This window comes from Eschrichtius robustus, chromosome 3 (assembly GCF_028021215.1).
Source record: "Eschrichtius robustus isolate mEscRob2 chromosome 3, mEscRob2.pri, whole genome shotgun sequence".
Taxonomy (NCBI): domain Eukaryota; kingdom Metazoa; phylum Chordata; class Mammalia; order Artiodactyla; family Eschrichtiidae; genus Eschrichtius; species Eschrichtius robustus.
This window is the reverse complement of record NC_090826.1, coordinates 53354884-53371353: the sequence shown is the minus strand read 5'-3', so window position 1 is coordinate 53371353 and position 16470 is coordinate 53354884. Positions and strand designations below refer to the sequence as shown.

The 16470-nt window shown below is 39.9% G+C and overlaps 1 protein-coding gene across 8 annotated transcripts in view; it reads right to left on the bottom strand.

The window, feature by feature from the left end:
• Positions 1-16470, bottom strand: part of PATJ (PATJ crumbs cell polarity complex component) — a 353196-nt gene that overhangs the window by 11599 nt on the left and 325127 nt on the right. The gene's annotated exons all lie outside the window — the stretch shown is intronic.

Below are 16470 nucleotides of genomic sequence, written 5' to 3'. Positions count from 1 at the left end.
TCCTCCTTGGAGTGGAATTTTAAACCAATCAGTCTGGAATTTCCTCATCAACACCAGTGAGGGGATCTGCTTGATAAGACCCCCTGCCTTCCCAGGAAGGGAAGGTGACCTTGCCTGAAATAATCCACTTTTTAACTTCCTTGTCCCACCCTCCGTCTCCCTATAAAAGCCTTCTATTTTGTATAGATCCTTGGAGTTCCATTCTACTTGTTAAATGGGATGCTGCCCAATTCATGAATCATTGGGTAAAGCCAAATAGATCTTCAAACTCACTCAGTTGCATTTTGTTTAACAACATCTTCCTTCCCTGCTTTATGTTTCCTTCTTACTACCATTACTTATTAATTATTACTTATTAATTAATTATATATCTTGCCTTATTTATTGTCTTACCACTTCATATTAGAATGTGAGGGCATGAAGTTTGTCTGTTTTATTCACTACTGTATGCCCCTTATGTAGAACATGTCTAGCATATAGTAGGTGTTCAATTAATATTTGGTGAATGAAAGAAAGACTATCTCTTACTTCCTATGATTTGCCTTTTAGATGGTCCCAAACAAAAGTATAGAACAACCAACATTTAAACATTCACTTATATTTCTATTCTGCAAAAACATTCCAAAGAATTAAGAAGAAATATGGTATAACTCTGACAGAATGAAGATCTGAAGTTCAGTTTTTGCCACTTAAATGATACTGTGGCTTGAGTTTCAGTTTCTTCATCTGTTAAAGAGGAATCATAAATAGCCTGCCTTGTCTGCTTATCCTGGAGTTGTCTTCCACCTCAACTAGTTATCAGAGATTCTTTTTCAAGAACTCCTGGTCTACCCCTGCTTCTGATTAACAGTTCTTCCAGATAATAGCACTCAAGTACAGAGTGAAGGGACTTAGCTTGACAACAATGCAAGACCTTGATTTGATTGCAGTTTCAGAATAAGCCAACAGAGGGCATGACTGCCTAAATAGTTAAGCTTAGTTGCATCTATTAATCGAGTATTTAGACAAGGAAGGCCACAGGCTGGCCCTGGCCCCAGCCCTGGCTGGATCAGAACACATTTTGGGTGAAGCATCCTATTCTGGGGGAAAACATTTCCATCCATAAGTTTTAGGATCTTCTGGAAATACTATAATATAAAGAATGAACAAATTGGGGGAATATTTAGGATAAACAACAAAAAAGAAAATGATAGACTCCTCTGCACTTACCACCAGTTTCTGTTTTTTTTTTTTCCTCTCCTCCCCAGCAAATGTAGTGGAGGAGCTGTCTTTGCATGTAATGCTACTTACTCTCAGCCTACATCATTTTCAAAACCCCACTCCATTCCAGTTTCCATCCCTGTTGCCAGACCCAGACTTCCATGACCCACTCTCCGGCTTACCTCCTGCTGCTTCCATCTCTGCTATTCTACTCACCCCTCGTGGCTCAGTCCTGGCCCACTTCCCACTTGCACACTCAGGGTCTAGGTCACAGCATACACATTCCCACAGCTTTAAATTCCAACAACGTGCTAACAATTCCCAGCTTAGTCTGTTATATCCAATTGCCAACTCAACATCTGCATTTTAATATCTCAAAGCCTAATTAACACAACCGAATCCAAATTCTTGATCCAACAACCAAATCCCTTCTATTCATTTTCCCTCTAGGTTTCCTCTTCTTAATAGATGGCACCTCCAGCTGCCTAATTAGAAACCCACTAGGTATAATATTGAAAATACCCGATTGTTGGCTGGTGACTGTCCAGCTGGAAAGGTACTAGAATGTTAACCTAACTGATGCTTATTCTGAATAATCTACCACCAAATCCTCTGGACTCTACCTCCAATATACTTCTCAAGTTTGTTTCCTTTTCATCTCTCTGGTGACCATCCTAATTCAATCAATCTTCATCAGCTGCCTTTTACCTGGAATCCCCACTCACCCTCTTCTAATCTCTCTTCCACACAACAGCCAGTTATCTTTTTAAATATAAAATGGATAATGGCCCTCCCCTGCTTAAGACCTTTCAGTGGTCTTTCTTTGTACCTGGAATAAAATTAAGACTCCCTAACTATACACACAAATGCCCTTCCTAGCCTACCCCTCTAATCCCATCTATATCTTCCACTCCACCCCACATCCCACAGTTCTTTCTGCCTGGATTCCCGCCCCCTCCCCTCCACCAAACCAGTTGGCCTGGCATCAGCTTAAAGGTCACTTCCATTATACAAGCCTTCTTTGACTACCCATGTTTAAATTAATTTCCCCCGTTTTCCTTTCCGTAGCGCTCTAAGTATTCCTTACAAACCGTCATGATACGTATTTGTGTGACTGTTAGCTGTCTTTCCCACCCAATCACAAGATTCATGAGGATAAGAACAGCTTCTCAATGTGAAGGTGCCTGGCACACAACTGCTTAATAAGCATTTGTGGAATGAATAAATGAATGAACCTAAAACCTTCCTAAGGAATAGGGCGTACAGGGTTCAATATTCTGAATTTCCATGGAACAGAGTTGAGATTGATAGAGGTTACAAGGAGATTGGTTCTGGGTCTTTTTAAGAAGAAAAAATCTAATAACTAAGGCAGTTACAGAAAGGAATGGCTCAACTTGTTAGGACATGAGCCCCCCACAAAGCAAAGGACTCAGAGACTCAAAAATCTACCAATTTGGCATATGGTGAGGGGGGATTCCTATACTTGGTGGGAATCTGGACACGTACTCTCAGCTGTCCATGAACCAGACCATCTGTTATGGGGCTGAGGAAGAAAGTCAGTAAAATATTACTTTTTCTAAGTTACCTTCAAAAGCCAAGACTTGATGGCAACCTGCTCCTTTCTTTACTGGCTCGTTTATTCAACATATAACAGCACCATGATACTGAATATAAACTGAGCACTTCCTCTATGCTAAGCACTCTTCTGAGTCCCTACAGACGTAGGTACCATAATTATTCCCATATTACAGACAGAGGAACCTGGAGCAGAGAGGTTAAGTAACTTTCTCGAGTCAGCTAAGGAGTGAAGGCTGGATTCAAACCCATGCCATTTTACTCTAGAATCCTGTGCTCTTTTTCTTTCTTTTTTTTTTTGGAAGCCTGTGCTCTTAATTGAATTCAGTGTGAGGCAAATTGCCTGGTGAGAGGGTACAGACCTGGTCTTGGACCCTCACACCTAGAGATCTGCTTCGCCCTGCATATAATGAAGTACAGTCTAGACATGAAGCTGGGAAGAAAGAGGGGCAGAGAGTCAAACAAGCAGCTGCAAGTAGAGCTGATCTTCATGGCTGTGCTGGGCAACAGGCGGGAAAAACGCACCCCTCCCCCTAGTACTACAAGGAGAGGGGTTAGGAGGTAGAAGATATACCCCCCATGGATGTTCTAGGAAGAAAGCTTGTGAACTTTAATAAACTTTCAGGAGTCCATATAAACTGTGAAACCAAAGCCATAGTTCTATTTGGGTAAAAATTAAATTTCTTTAGCTAGAAAATATAAAAACACTAATACAGCACCACCTTACAGAAAAACTCATATCCCTCTAAAATCTGAAGGCCTCTCGCTCACCCCCAACCCTGAAATAAGATGGGCCTCTCAATAACGGATAATATTAAAACCTAGGATCCCTGAGCTCCTGCCTATTTTGTAGGAGTGGAATACAAAGGGCTGGATGGGAAATGTGAAGCATTTTCACTGATAGTTTGGTCTTTTGCAGGGAAGCAAGGAGACAAACCCGTCACCCCCAGGATAACTCTACAGCCCCAAGGCATTTGCATCAACCTTCTTGGTCTCAGAGCTGATTGGTCTTCCTGGGCATGACTTGTGAAAGGGGATAACCCGATCTTGGAAGGGCATGTTCAGTTGGATACAAGTTTGAGGAGACAGAGCCGTGATCTAGGAGTCTTGGCTCAGCCCCCGTGTCTGAAGTGCTCTTTGTCCAGCAACACCGGGGACTAGGCTTGGAGGTGACGCTGGGAGAGGTCTATTTCTGTGTCTGAGGAAGGGGGAAGGCAAAAAGGCTAATGGGAAGTTTGGTCATTTTTTTTTTAAAGTAAATTTTGAACTACTGGGTGCAAACTTCTGTGGTAGGTTCTGAGGACATGGGTGGGAGCAGAGGAAACCCAGGGAAAGCAAATGTGTTCCCCACTCTCCCACAAGCAGGCTTGCCATTGCTGTCACCTAACGGGGGAGGCAGATACGGACGCCATTCTAAACGGAGAGGGGAGGGGACAGACAGGGATTCCTGGGAAAGGCAGACAGTCTTCGACGTCCTGAGGTGATGGTACTAAGGTCTGTGCAACTTGAAAGAGCCATGGTGTCTGGAGTCCTTCCACCCAGCTAGGTCCAGCTCCATCTCATGAGATCCACAGCCTATGGTCTGGCTTTATTACACCACTCAGATCAGCAGCCCTTCCTCTCATGCCTCATACCCAGGGCCTGGAGGCAGCAGATGTTGCGCCTTGCCTCCCACTCACCCTTCAAAATCATTAACCTGGTTCAAAAGCTGTGTAAGTCTATGTTCCTCCTCAATGGTGCACACTGTACTGCGACGGAAATCCCGAGAGGTTCTTTAAGGTGGAGAACTAGATATGGAACTGCTGGGTGATGGGGACGCATGCAGTAAATTAACAGAGCTTCCCGAGCTGCCATGTGATCATCAGTTTAGACTCACCAGACGCTTAATGAAAGTACATTGTTTTCTCATATCTCCCCAACCTTGTTATGATCAAACATTTAATAAGTGCCTACCTGAGCAGACGGAGGCTGCTGACCCAAAGGAAGAGGAGGAGGGGATCTCTTCCCCTGAGGAGGAGGAGACTTGTGAAATGAAAGGAGAGAAGAGGAAAGTACTCCACTCCAGGGCGAGACTTGTGAAAAGAAGGATGGGAAAGAAGCCTTATCCTTTAAGCCTAAGGAACAAGAGACCTTTGAATCCCTGGAAGAAGATGAACCAATAAGCGTGTTTTCCCCTCCAAATGAATTTTCCCCTCCTTCTGTGTTTCTCCCTCCAACTGCACCTACCCCTCCCCCGTGCTTCCCCTCCAACTGCACCTACCCCTCCCTCTGTGCTTCCCCTCCAACTGCACCTACCCCTCCCTCTGTGCTTCCCCTCCAACTGCCCCTACCCCTCCCTCTGTGCTTCCCCTCCAACTGCACCTACCCCTCCCTCTGTTTCCCCCCCAACTGCACCTACCCCTCCCTCTGTTTCCCCTCCAACTGCACCTACCCCTCCCCCGTGCTTTCCCTCCAACTGCACCTACCCCTCCCTCTGTGCTTCCCCTCCAACTGCACCTACCCCTCCCTCTGTGCTTCCCCTCCAACTGCACCTACCCCCCACTCTGTTTCCCCCTCCAAATGAATTTCCCCCTCCCAGAGTGTTTCCCCTTCAATATTTAATTCCGTAAATTTTGTCTTCTCCTTGGAAAGCTATCTGTTCTGATATGCTCTCTCGTGCCTTGGCTCCTTGTGGCATTTAATAATTTATGTTAAAAGCAAAACTAAATTCAATCAGATTTGTATGTTCTATAATAGAACCACGTATACTTGGTAAATTTTCTAATTGAGTAATAAAGCACAGGTCTTTATTGCACGGACCCTAGGATGAGTACCTTTCCTTAAAAATAGGTTTGGGGAATTATGTTTTGAAGAACTGAGAAGTCAAAATATTTTCCAGGTAAGTAGGACATTACAGTGCATAAAAGCTTGAGCTCCTTGCTTAGAACTTTCCTGACTTGCTGGTCTTGCAAAGGAATGAGATTAGCCTTTAGATTTGTTAGGACCCAAATCTTGTAGTACAAAATACAAACTCAGCACTTACACCCAGCCTGCATCCTAAATCCATAGTGCAGATATGCTGGAAACAGACAGGAAGACTTTCATGTTAAGGTGACCCCTGAGAAAGTTGGCATCTTAAGATGAGGGCACATTACAGAACAATCAAAAAAAGCTTGCTTTGTCCCATGCCTGGCATTTGGTGTAACTTAATGAACTAGAAAGCATATCTGATTAAAGTTTTTATTTAGAATCTAGGGACACTGATTCTAGTGACATCAGAATATATTGATTTTAATGTATCTGTTTTCAAAATATAATGGTCTGAAGTGTCAAATGTTTTAAGTTTGGAGTGAAGTAAGAAGAAGCAAAGTGACCTAGTCACATCACCATCTAGTGGCACACACCTCAAATGCCACCTGGAAAACCACCAAACTACTAGGATTTTAAAAGGAATTTTAGCATCCTCTGACTTCAAGACTATGTTATTATGATGAGAGTAATAAAGTATCACTTACTTAATGCTTAACATTTTCAATCCACTATTTTTATTAAATGTTACACCTCATTTAACCCTTACGGCAACCTTGAAAGAAAGAAGCCGTGATCCAGTTTCCTACAGGAAACTTAAGAGTTAAAAGGATTCAAGATGCACAACCTTCTGACACTAAAGCCTTCATGTCCTACAGAACTTACCCCAGGTCTTTGCTTCAACTTTCAAACCTTTAGCTCTTGATGCTTTTCCCGAAGCTTATCACCCTCTTTCTGGCATCACTTGGCTTTCTACCCATCATGAACCCTCACAGATCATCTGGTCTTATCCCTGGCTACATAATAAATCACCTAGAAAGCTTTAAAATATCCCAGTGTTCAGGCCACATCCCAGACCAATTAATTCCATGGGGTGAGACCCAGGAACCGATACGAGAGTCAGTGATTCTACTGGGCAACCAAGGTTCAGAACTACTCACATGTACCTTTATAGAGAGGGGATACAGGTGGGGTGAGACAGGTATTCCAGGCACAGAGAACAGCATGTGCAAACCTTTGTTCATCCCTAAAGAATGCACTACTCCAGTGGGTCTCATGTTGCTCTCTAACTAGCAGCATCAGCACCACCTGGCAGCTTGTTATAAATGGAAATTCCTGGATCCACCCCAGTCCTACACAATAAGCAGCTCTGGGGGTGGGACCCAGCAGTTTGTCTGTCTAACGAGCCCTCCAGATAGTTCTGGAACATGCTGAGGTTTGAGAAGCATTTCTCTCAAATGTCAAAATATTTTCTTTATTCATTCTTAGAAAATGACCATCCTAGAAGGAAAGCCATCCGACTCAAACTCCCCTGAAAATTTTTTTATCCTCTTTTTCAGAGGTAACATCATCTCCATCTTTTTTTCTATGTCCTTTGCTCCCAACTACTCCCTTGCTCTCTACTGACTTGCCATAAACTTTAAAGAGAGAAATCAATTCTTTTAAAGATTGCTAGCGGGACTTCCCTGGCGGTCCAGTGAGTGGTTAAGACTTCGCTTTCCAGTGCAGGGGGTGCGGGTTCGATCCCTGGTCAGGGAGCTAAGATCCCACATGCCCCAAGGCCAAAAAACCAAAAAACATAGAACAGAAGCAATACTGTAAAAAATTCAATAAAGACTTTAAAAAGGGTCAACATAAAAAAAAAAATCTAAAACAAAGATTGCCAGTGATTTACCTGCCAGCTGTAACGACTTTCCCCCAGTTTTATTTACTTCTGCCTCATTCGTAAGTGTGCTATATTTTAAAAAAATTATTTCAATATCCCCAATTGTTTAATCTCTAGATATAGTTTGGTTTGAGGTAGTTCTTTTACAAATTTCTATAAATTTATTTTTTATTTTTTTAAATTTTTTAATTTTTATTTATTTGTTATACAGCAGGTTCTTATTAGTCATCAATTTTATACACATCAGTGTATACATGTCAATCCCAATCTCCCAATTCATCCCACCACCACCCCCACCCCCCTGCCGCTTTCCCCCCTTGGTGTCCATACGTTTGTTCTCTACATCTGTGTCTCAATTCCTGCCCTGCAAACCGGTCCATCTGTACCATTTTTCTAGGTTCCACATATATGCGTTAAGATACTATATTTGTTTTTCTCTTTCTGACTTACTTCACTCTGTATGACAGTCTCTAGATCCATCCACGTCTCAACAGATGACCCAATTTCGTTCCTTTTTATGGCTGAGTAATATTCCATTGTATATATGTACCACATCTGCTTTATCCATTCATCTGTCGACGGACATTTAGTTTGCTTCCATGACCTGGCTATTGTAAATAGTGCTGCAATGAACATTGGGGTGCATGTGTCTTCTTGAATTATGGTTTTCTCTGGGTATATGCCCAGTAGTGGGATGGCTGGGTCATATGGTAGTTCTATTTTTAGTTTTTTAAGGAACCTCCATACTGTTCTCCATAGTGGCTGTATCAATTTACATTCCCACCAACAGTGCAAGAGGGTTCCCTTTTCTCCACACCCTCTCCAGCATTTGTTGTTTGTAGATTTTCTGATGATGCCCATTCTAACTGGTGTGAGGTGAAACCTCATTGTAGTTTTGATTTGCATTTCTTTAATAATTAGTGATGTTGAGCAGCTTTTCATGTGCTTCTTGCCCATCTGTATGTCTTCTTTGGAGAAATATCTATTTAGGTCTTCTGCCCATTTTTTGATTGGGTTGTTTATTTCTTTAATATTGAGCTGCATGAGCTGTTTATATACTTTGGAGATTACTCCTTTGTCCGTTGATTCGTTCACAAATATTTTCTCCCATTCTGAGGGTTGTCTTTTCGTCTTGTTTATGGTTTCCTTTGCTGTGCAAAAGCTTTGAAGTTTCATTAGGTCCCATTTGTTTATTTTTGTTTTTATTTCCATTACTCTAGGAGGTGGATCAAAAAAGATCTTGCTGTCATTTGTGGCAAAGAGTGTTCTTCCTATGTTTTCCTCTAAGAGTTTTATAGTGTCCAGTCTTATATTTAGGTCTCTAATCCATTTTGAGTTTATTTTCATGTATGGTGTTAGGGAGTGTTCTAATTTCATTCTTTTACATGTAGCTGTCCAGTTTTCCCAGCACCACTTATTGAAGAGACTCTCTTTTCTCCATTGTATATCCTTGCCTCCTTTGTCATAGATGAGTTGACCACAGGTGCGTGGGTTTATCTCTGGGCTTTCTATCTTGTTCCATTGATCTATGTTTCTGTTTTTGTGCTAGTACTATATTGTCTTGATTACTGTAGCTTTGTAGTATAGTCTGAGTCAGGGAGTCTGATTCTTCCAGCTCCGTTTTCTTCCCTCAAGACTGCTTTGGCTATTCGGGGTCTTTTGTGTCTCCATACAAATTTTAACATTTTTTGTTCTAGTTCTGTAAAAAAATGCCATTGGTAATTTGATAGGGATTGCATTGACTCTGTAGATTGCTTTGGGTAGTATAGTCATTTTCACAATATTGATTCTTCCAATCCAAGAACATGGTATATCTCTCCATCTGTTGGTATCATCTTTAATTTCTTTCATCAGTGTCTTATAGTTTTCTGCATACAGGTCTTTTGTCTCCCTAGGTAGGTTTATTCCTAGGTATTTTATTCTTTTTGTTGCAATGGTAAATGGGAGTGTTTCCATAATTTCTTTTTCAGATTTTTCATCATTAGTGTATAGGAATGCAAGAGATTTCTGTGCATTAATTTTGTATCCTGCCACTTTACCAAATTCATTGATTAGCTCTAGTAGTTTTCTGGTGGCATCTTTAGGATTCTCTATGTATAGTATCATGTCATCTGCAAACAGTGACAGTTTTACTTCTTTTCCAATGTGTATTCCTTTTATTTCTTTTTCTTCTCTGATTGCCATGGCTAGGACTTCCAAAACTATGTTGAATAATAGTGGACATCCTTGTCTTCTTCCTGATCTTAGAGGAAATGCTTTCAGTTTTTCACGATTGAGAATGATGTTTCCTGTGGGTTTGTCATATATGGCTTTTATTATGTTGAGGTAGGTTCCCTCTATGCCCACTTTCTGGAGAGTTTTTATCATAAATGGGTGTTGAATTTTGTCAAAAGCTTTTTCTGCATCTATCGAGATGATCATATGGTTTTTCTTCTTCAATTTGTTAATATGGTGTATCACATTGATTGATTTGCGTATATTGAAGAATCCTTGCATCCCTGGGATAAATCCCACTTGATCATGGTGTATGATCCTTTTAATGTGTTGTTGGATTCTGTTTGCTAGTATTTGGCTGAGGATTTTTGCATCTATATTCATCAGTGATATTGGTCTGTAATTTTCTTTTTGGTAGTATCTTTGTCTGGTTTTGGTATCAGCGTGATGGTGGCCTCATAGAATGAGTTTGGGAGTGTTTCTTTCTCTGCAATTTTTTGGAGGAGTTTGAGAAGGATGGGTGTTAGCTCTTCTCCAAATGTTTGATAGAATTCACCTGTGAAGCCATCTGGTCCTGGACTTTTGTTTGTTGGAAGATTTTTAATCACAGTTTCAATTTCATTACTTGTGATTGGTCTGTTCATATTTTCTGTTTCTTCCTGGTTCAGTCCTGGAAGGTTATACCTTTCTAAGAATTTGTCCATTTCTTCCAGGTTGTCCATTTTGTTGGCATAGAGTTGCTTGTAGTAGTCTCTTAGGATGCTTTGTATTTCTGTGGTGTCTGTTGTAACTTCTCCTTTATCATTTCTAATTTTATTGATGTGAGTCCTCTCCCTCTTTTTCTTGATGAGTCTGGCTAATGGTTTATCAATTTTGTTTATCTTCTCAAAGAACCAGCTTTTAGTTTTATTGATCTTTGCTACTGTTTTCTTGGTTTCTATTTCATTTATTTCTGCTCTGATCTTTATGATTTCTTTCCTTCTACTAACTTTGGGTTTTGTTTGTTCTTCTTTCTCTAGTTCCTTTAGGTGTAAGGTTAGATTGTTTATTTGAGATCTTTCTTGTTTCCTGAGGTAGGCTTGTATAGCTATAAACTTCCCTCTTAGAACTGCTTCTGCTGCAACCCACAGGTTTTGGATCGTCGTGTTTTCATTGTCATTTGTCTCTAGGTATTTTTTGATTTCCTCTTTGATTTCTTCAGTGATCTCTTGGTTATTTAGTAACGTATTGTTTAGCCTCCGTGTGTTTGTGTTTTTTACGTTTTTTTCCCTGTAATTGATTTCTAATCTCATAGCGTTGTAGTCAGAAAAGATGCTTGATATGATTTCAATTTTCTTAAATTTACTGAGGCTTGATTTGTGACCCAAGATGTGATCTATCCTGGAGAATGTTCCGTGCGCACTTGAGAAGAAAGTGTAATCTGCTGTTTTTGGATGGAATGTCCTATAAATATCAATTAAATCTATCTGGTCTATTGTGTCATTTAAAGCTTCTGTTTTCTTATTTATTCTCATTTTGGATGATCTGTCCATTGGTGTTAAGTGAGGTGTTAAAGTCCCACACTATTACTGTGTTACTGTCAATTTCCTCTGTTATAGGTGTTAGCAGTTGCCTCATGTAATGAGGTGCTCCTATGTTGGGTGCATATATATTTATAATTGTTATATCTTCTTCTTGGATTGATCTCTTGATCATTAGGTACTGTTCTTCCTTGTCTCTTGTAACATTCTTTATTTTAAAGTCTATTTTATCTGATAGGAGTATTGCTACTCCAGCTTTCTTTTGATTTCCATTTGCATGGAATGCCTTTTTCCTTCCCCTCACTTTCAGTCTGTATGTGTCCCTAGGTCTGAAGTGGGTCTCTTGTAGACAACATATACCTGGGGCTTGTTTTTGTATCCATTCAGTGAGCCTGTGTCTTTTGGTTGGAGCATTTAATCCATTCACGTTTAAGGTAATTATCAATATGTATGTTCCTATGACCATTTTCTCAATTGTTTTGGGTTTGTTTTTGTAGGTCCTTTTCTTCTCTTGTGTTTCCCACTTAGAGAAGTTCCTTTAGCATTTGTTGTAGAGCTGGTTTGGTGGTGCTGAATTCTCTTAGCTTTTGCTTGTCTGTAAAGCTTTTGATTTCTCCATCGAATCTGAATGAGATCCTTGCCGGGTAGAGTAATCTTGGTTGTAGGCTCTTCCCTTTCATCACTTTAAGTATATCATGCCACTCCCTTCTGGCTTGTAGAGTTTCTGCTGAGAAATCAGGTGTTAACCTTATGGGAGTTCCCCTGTATGTTATTTGTCGTTTTTCCCTTGCTGCTTTCAATAATTTTTCTTTGTCTTTAATTTTTGCCAATTTGATTACTATGTGTCTTGGTGTGTTTCTCCTTGGGTTTATCCTGTATGGGACTCGCTGTGCTTCCTGGACTTGGGTGGCTATTTCCTTTCCCATGTTAGGGAAGTTTTCAACTATAATCTCTTCCAATATTTTCTCGGATCCTTTCTCTCTCTCTTCTCCTTCTGGGACCCCTATAATGCGAATGTTGTTGTGTTTAATGTTGTCCCAGAGGTCTCTTAGGCTGTCTTCATTTCTTTTCATTCTTTTTTCTTTATTCTGTTCCGCAGCAGTGAATTCCACCATTCTGTCTTCCAGGTCATTTATCCGTTCTGCCTCAGTTATTCTGCTATTGATTCCTTCTAGTGTAGTTTTCATTTCAGTTATTGTATTGTTCATCTCTGTTTGTTTGTTCTTTAATTTTTCTACGTCTTTGTTAAACATTTCTTGCATCTTCTCGATCTTTGCCTCCATTCTTTTTCCGAAGTCCTGGATCATCTGCACTATCATTATTCTGAATTCTTTTTCTGGAAGGTTGCCTATCTCCACTTCATTTAGTTGTTTTTCTGGGGTTTTATCTTGTTCTTTCATCTGGTACATAGCCCTCTGCCTTTTCATCTTGTGTATCTTTCTGTGAATGTAGGTTTTGTTCCACAGGCTGCAGGATTATAGTTCTTCTTGCTTCTGCTCAAGTGTGCTATTCTTAAAATTCTTTTCTCCTTTAGGGTCTAGTACCTGTATTCTTAACTCCTGGTTCTTTTCTATTATATTTTCCTAGTATATTTCCTTTTGTGTGCACATGATTAAAAATTAAGTATTACAGTACATGATAAAAAAAATTTAACACTCTCACTCCCTGGATACAGATTGAACATTTCTCTTTTCAATTCTAGAGGTATAGGCTAAATAATACACTTTATAAGACTATTTTGAAATTTATCATCTTGATGACATCAATAGACTCCCTATTCCAAAGATGAAAATTTAGCTTGCCAAAATCTGACACTTAACTTTTATATTTTTAAGTTCTACTTGTTTCTTATGTTTCTTTAGATATACTTAAACCTTTGTAGCTTTAACGATTTCCAAAACTCTTATTTCAACTTTAAAGATTTAACTCTTATATTTTCATCTCCATGAACACATCTCAAACTCTCATGCTACTAATATTTCATGCATCATGATGTTTTGTTCTATCAGTTTTATTATGACTTATTTTTTTTTTTTATGACTTATGTTTATATAAATGTTATTCATACTGAGCCAACTACTATACTAGGATTACATTTCTCTGTCTCTCTTTTTTTGGTATAAGTTTATTGTCCTCAAGGTTAATAATGATCTTATTTTGTTTAATTTGTATATACTTATCACTAATTCAGCCCCAAACTTTCCAACTTAATTGGATCTTAAACCTCCAATTCAGTTAAACATACAAGGTAATCTATCTGTTCCTTTTTTTTTCCTTGTAATTCAGAGGCATTTCTCTTAGAGCCCTCTTCTCCTGCCCCGATTTGGACAAGTTGTTCTCTCTGTCTGCTGCACAGCTGTCCTGGGACTTCCATGTTCCTTAGCGTTGGATCCACCTGTTTCCCTCTCTCTTACTTTCCTCTTTTGTTGGAGTATATCCTAAAGTAATTTTCTCAGAAATATATTGCCGAAAATGAGTCAGGTGACATTTGAATCTCTTGTTCTTTTGTAAGTAGCTTATACTTTTCTCTTTGAAAGTTTTAGAATGTAGTATACAGGTATTATTCTTCTTTTATTTATTTTGCTCAGTGATTAATGGACCTTAAGTTAAATTTATTTCATTTCTTTTTTATTTTCCTGTTTTTCTTTTTTAAACTCCTGGTTGTTGGATACTGGACCTCCTGAATTAATCCTGTGTCTTATTTTTTCTCTTCCATTTTCAAAAGAGGGTGCACAAGAGAAATCACTGTTTTCTCTATATTATCTTGAACATGACACATCTCTCTCTCCTAACCAGCAGTTGGGCCCTCTTACATCAGGTTTTTTGTGTTCTGGAGGGTGTCCCCAAGGACCTCCCAAACTACTCTGTAGACAGACCCTTAGTTAATCTCCCTGACTTCAGACTCTCTTCTCCTGCTCTCCATGGTTGCTGCTGACTCCAAGCCTTGATCCTCTGTCTTTGTCTCCACTGTTTACATTCATTTATTCAACCAATAGCTATGAAGTATAATGTGCCAGGCAGTGGGGATGTCGACCCCAAGAAGCCTCAGATGGCTTTATCTATCCCGGTTCCATCACTGAAGTCTCCCCGAGTATTGGGAGCCCATTTCCTCTGCCTGCTGGATATCTCCACCTGGATGTCTCAAAATACAATGTTCTCTCCCAACATGCCCTTCCTATATTCCCTGGTTTAGTTAGTGCTACCTCCATCCACATTCTACGTTCTAAAATGTTTGGATCCAGAACAAGCCCCACAAGTTCCTTTAGTGATAAAAATCCCTAATGTGCTCTTTTTATCTTCTATATTGTCAAAAAAAGAGGTAAAAACAAACAAAATTTTCTAGAAGAGAGTCTGGGTTACCTGATTTTGTCCAAAACAGGTTTTATGGTAGTTCATAGACAAAAGCACTAAACCAGGCAAACTATCAGACTACGGAAGCAAATATAGTTGAGAACATTTGAAATGACCCCTATACCCAAATCAATCCCCACTGACCAATCTATAATTGACAGTAAGAAACCATCTAAACTTGATAGTAAGACTTTAAAGGCAGAAATATCTACTTCCTTACTACACCTAGCAATAGCAATTTAAACTACGGGGAGAAGCTTCCAGAAGTCGTCTCCTCCACTCTCTTCCCCTTCTGCACCCTCCAGTCCACTGATCCAGACCTAATCTTCCCTGTGCCATCAGCACTTGCTGACCACTTCCCATGCTGCACCGACAATAAGTCTTTTCCATGTCATCAGACACAACTATCTGACCTTCTCTATTACTCTGACAATGGGCTGGCTCACCTGATAATAAAAATGATTACCTGCTGACAAGTCAGCTGTGATAATTGTATTGCTGGTACCATCCATGCACATTGTTTTAATTAAAGTGAATACGACTATGCAACTGAAAGGCGTCTGATGCAGGGCGTAAGAATTTCCTGAGTTCTGTGTTTAAAGCCTTTGAGAGCACATGTGCTCCATACCCAGCGTTGTGTAGATCACAACTGTCAAAATCCCAAAGGATTCCATTAAGCTTTTAACAGCACCTGTTACAAAATACCACCACCAACTGATGTGATTAACACAAGAGAACATTCTGAAACCGAAAGTCATTTTCTTAAAATGCAGAAATAGGAAAAATAAGGAGTCCCTTCAAAAGTATGTTAATAGTGGCAAATTTGGCTGAATGAAGGGTTAATTCTTCATGGGAGAGCATGAGTTCATTTCCACTTAAAGTACTTTACGTAATGTTACACTTTTACACCGAGTCTTCTCATTTCTTTGTGAAGAAGGTGGAGCTGAACAAATTATATTGGTATATAAAAATGTTAATAATACTAGATTCTGCTAAGGGAAACACTTTTTTTTGGTTGACATAGTTATCATTTGATAACTTCCTGGTAAAATTCCCTATAACTAATGGGCCACAGCTCTGTGATTGAAGAGTTGCACTTGTACGGTCTCTAGGGGTCAGCATAACTCGAAGGAAGAGCAAGGGCTGCAAACAAGAAAAAGCAAGGATTTGCAGGTTCTGAGGATGACGGAGCAGTGGAAGGTGGGATGAGAGGTAACCCCTGAGGATGAGGACAAAGGAAGCCGACTCTACAGCCAGTCCACACAGGGTTTCTGTCTGTGTTCAACAGAAACCTGGGGACCCAGATCATTGAATAATATGTTGCCTATCACATAAACTCCCTTGAAACCACTGGCAGTACTTTACGATTCCTTTCCTATGTACTGAAAGCCACTGACTTTTTTTAAAATGTCTGTTTCGGCACTTTGGACTTAGACCTTTGAGATGTGAGAGTTAAGCACCACAAATTGGTTCTCCCCAAAGTTATGGTGTTTCAATTCAAACTGATTATTTGAAGGCTAGAATGATTGGAGGGGCTGGCTTGCCCTCTCTCTGAGATACTAAATGGTGGATTTTATTCTTTTTACCTATAAACCATTTAATACTACCCCTGCAGAAGTATGGTGATTATAATCATACATTTTGGGGGGAACTCATTAACAAAACTTGCTGCCAGTACGCTGCCTCTCACTCACTACACGATATCAATCTCAGAGATATTCAAAGTGCTGAAATCGAAGGAGGGGTGATTAACAGCACACCTCGTTTTTACTTCCTGGTATATTTCCCTGTGCCTCTGGACAATACTCTTGGGGACCACAGCTGAAATATGATTGTCTGCCTTAGTTGATGACTACTATGTGGTGAGCATTTAGCAGTGTTGGCAATCATTTATGCTACAGGAGAAAGAGCATTGTTACTTTTCCCTTCCTTTAAAAG